Here is a 4,046-nt window from a genome sequence, read left to right as displayed (position 1 = left end):
TTCTTGTAATACTGGCTTCGTGTTGATGAATTCCTTTATTTTTTTCCTGTATGGGAAGCTCTTAATCTCACCTTCAGTTTTAATTGATAATCTTACTGGTAGAGTAGTCTTGGCTGTAGGTCCTTGCTCTTCCTCACTTTGAATATTTCATGCTAATCCCTCTGTCCTGCAAATTTTATGTTGAGAATTCAGCTGACAGTTTTATGGAAGTACTCTTGTAAGTAAATAGCTGTCTTTCTCTTGCTGCTTTTAGTACTCTTTGTCTTTAACCTTTGCCATTTTAATTACGATGTGTCTTAGTTGGGCCTTTTGGGTTCATTTTGTTTGGGACTCTGCAATTCCTAGATTTGAAGGTCTATTTCCTTTGCCATGTTAAGAAAGTGTTGAGTTGTTATTACCTCAAATAGGTTCTCAATTCCTTGCTCTTTCTCTTCTCCTTCTGGTACCCCTATGATGCAGATGTTGAATGCTTGGTATTGTCCCAGAGGTCTCTTAAACTATTCTCATTTTTTAAAATTATTTTTTTGTTGTTGCTGTTCTGATTGGGTGTTTTCTGCTACTTTGTCTTTCCAAATCGCTGATTTGATCCTCTACTTCATCTAATCTTCTGTTTTTTCCTTCTAGTGTATTTTTTATTTCAGTTATTGTATTCTTCATTTCTGACTGGTTCTTTTTTTTTTTTTTTTAGGCAAGGCAACCCTTTGTTGACCTCACATATTGCAAGGACCTTGTCAGCTTCCAATCCCTTATTTTTTATTTATTTTTTAGTTTTTAATTTTTTATGCCTACAGCACCTGGTCTTCCTAGGTGGTCTCCCATCCAAATACTAACCAGGCCCAACCCTGCTTAGTTTCCGAGATCAGACGGGATCAGGCTTGTCCAGGGTGGCATGGCCGTAGACTGACTTGTTCTTTATATGGTTTCTATGTCCTTTTTTATGCTTACTATCTCTTTGTTGAAGTTATCTCTGAGATCATCTATTCTCTCCCTATGCTCATGGAGCATCTTTATCACCAATGTTTTGAACTCTATCTGGTAGGTTGCTTGCCTTCATTGTATTTATTTTCCTGAAGTTTTTTTCCTGTTCTTTCATTTGCAACATGTTTCTTTATTTTCTCATTTTGCCTCCCTCTCTGTTTATTTCTATATATTAGACTCCCAGTGTTGGCTAGTTGGCCTCATGTAGTAGGTGCCCTGTATGGCCCAATGGCACAGTCTCCTTTATCACCTGTGCAGAGTGCTCCTGGAGTATTCCTCATATGGGTTGTGTGTGCCCTCCTATTATAGTTAAGCCTTGATTGCTTTTGGGACATCACTGGGATTGATGCTCAGGCTGACTGGCTGTAAGGGTTGGCCATGCCCACAGCATATGAACAGTTGTATGGGGGCTGACCTCACTGAATAGGATTTGACTCAGGGGGCTTGTGTACCCATTGAGACCTCTCTTTGCGTGTTCTGCTTGTGATGCTAATTAGGTGATGCTCTGTTGTGGTCTGATGACAACCTATGGATGTGTTGGTTCTGAGGCCCCTTGGGACTCTTCCCACAGTGCTTTTTAAAATATCTTTATAATTGCAGGTATGACATTACTTTGTAATTTTTTATGTTTATACCTACATATACATTTCTTTCTTACATGACCAATATTCATCTTCATCTATAGTGCCGAGCAGTTCCTGGTACACAGTGTTGAATTCATAAAAGTTGATGTGGCAGCAGTTTCTATAGAAAAATCATAAATTGAAATATCATCTGAAATATTTTGATGCAAACAGATGTCATTTTAAATTACAGCAATAACATTTATACTCTAAACTCATCCTGAGTCTAACCATGGATAACCAGAATGAACATCAATCAGTATCTGAAAAGAATTTACTGTATAAATAATATCTCTAAATAATTCCATATCTTCTCTGCTTTATCTTTCCTCTTTTTTTTTTCTATTTGGTTAGTAAGATATCAGTATAAATTATAATTAATATCTTATATGTATGAATTGCTTTATAGTTTACATAATATTTTCATGCATATTATTTCATTTAATCCTTACTATAAAAGAGATGAGGCAGGCATTAAGGTCTTGATTTGATACCAACCTGCAGCAATGCTTTGATAACCAAAAGCCACAGTGGCAAGGACTCTTAATTGTCCCCTAATATCTATTTCCCCATTCTTCTATTCAATGGCATTGTTGTTATCTTGGTATGTGGCTGCCCAGTTAATGGCTATGTTTTCCAGATTTACTTACAGTTAAGTGTATTCATGTGACTGAAGTTCTGGCCAATGAAAATAAAATAGACATGATGGATTCAATTTCTTAGTCATATTTTTATAATGAAGGAATACCTTTTTCTCTTCTTCTTTTTTTTTTTTTTTGATGACTGGAATGCAAAATTGCCATCTTGGATTCTATGGGTAAGGGCAAAACCCTAGGGATGTCAGAGCAAAAAGATGGAAGGGCACTAAGCCCCATGTGACTATGAAGTCACCACCACATCAGCTCAGATTTTATTGTGAGATAAATAAACTTTTATCTTTTAAGACATCATTTCATGTCTCGTTTACAGCCATTAAGCCTCTATCAGATCTAAAATGGTAATTGAACAGAATAGGCATTTTTTAATAGATCAATTACTTGTTATAATGCCTTGTACATAGAGCTCATTTTTGTACAGTGATTAATACTCTATCAACCTGGGAGCTCCCCATATACAGGAGATATGCTTTGTAATGAACCGACTTGCAGAGTATGTTTTTACTTTCAAATTAACTGAAAAATAAATATTTATTATTGTGTTTTTCATATGAAGTAAAATAGGGGTCTTACTGATGTATTCTTACTCTATAGTGTCTCAAAGATGTATATTTTTAGACTTTTCCTTCACACTCATTTGTTACACTTCTCTCAAAATCTAACATTTAGGACAAAAGCTGTTCTCATGCTGGTACTCATTTTGTCTTAGTCTTTTATGTTTACAGTGACTACTCTCTGGTTTGAAAAGTGGTATTGAGAATTTATTGGACTTTTCCCTCTCCGCACAGAACAAAGAGTAATCAAAGATGACTATTTGGGCAGGATTATTGTGATATTGCATATCCAACATCACACTGCCAACAATTTACTAGAAGATTTAACCTGGATAATAAAAATTAATTTTTGAGGGCTCATAGCAGTCATATATTGAACAATATTTTTTATTAATTATAAATAATCTTAATAATATTAAATCCTAGAAGTTTTTCTAGAAACAAAAGCAATATTTTTACTAATTTAAATATTTGAAACTGGGTAAAAATGTGTTTGACAGCTTGGATTTTTCTTTGGCTTTGCAAGGTTAGACTCTAAGGTTTACTTAGATTTGTGCCACCCTTTGGAAATGGACTTAGTCACTGAGAATGTGTTTTTGTTTTGGTTCATCAAGACAGTATTCTTTCTTTAGCTATAAATGTAAGATTTTTATTAGTAAATGAGTTGAATATATATGTTTTGGATGCTTATTTTTTCTGAAATCTACAGATATGAGTATGGTGTTAAAAATCATACAGTTTTTCAGGAAAAAGAAAGACAAGTTCTGAAAAAAAGGTTCATAATTGGCATTATATCACAAATTGAAGGAATTAATTTATTTAGTAGTAAACATATCTGACCTTTCAGCTATGTTCATATTCAATAAACAAATGTCCTAGTCTTCATCATTCCTCAGTGATTTGTAAATTTCCTTCAAAGTTGTATTCCTTAGGAAGTAAATAAAGGCTCCTCCACCTCTCAGGATATAATTACAAGACTACGTCTCATTTCCCCTTCTTCATTTATGTTATAAAATTGTCTTATAGATTTCTTTTTGTTATGGCTGGTTGGCAATCCATGACATTCAGAACTGATTTAAAGAATTCTAAATCACACATTTTTTAACTTAGTGGAGCTTAGCACAACCCAAGGGAATATACAGGCAGAAAATAGATATGCTTCAAGAATAAACATCCTCTTTTGATTTTAATAAACTTTTAATCATTTTATCGTGATTTTTTAGACTTGATATAAT

At 34.1% G+C, this 4,046-nt stretch overlaps 1 non-coding gene across 1 annotated transcript; it reads right to left on the bottom strand.

Annotated features, from left to right (window-relative positions):
* Positions 1-782: 782 nt before the first annotated feature.
* Positions 783-901, bottom strand: LOC112469500. Its single transcript, XR_003042639.1, has one exon. It is a non-coding gene; the product is annotated as a 5S ribosomal RNA (ribosomal RNA).
* Positions 902-4,046: the final 3,145 nt, after the last annotated feature.

The sequence above is a fragment of the Pteropus alecto genome, unplaced genomic scaffold (genome assembly GCF_000325575.1).
Source record: "Pteropus alecto unplaced genomic scaffold, ASM32557v1 scaffold146, whole genome shotgun sequence".
Classification (NCBI taxonomy): domain Eukaryota; kingdom Metazoa; phylum Chordata; class Mammalia; order Chiroptera; family Pteropodidae; genus Pteropus; species Pteropus alecto.
This window is presented reverse-complemented; position numbering and strand designations above follow the sequence as displayed.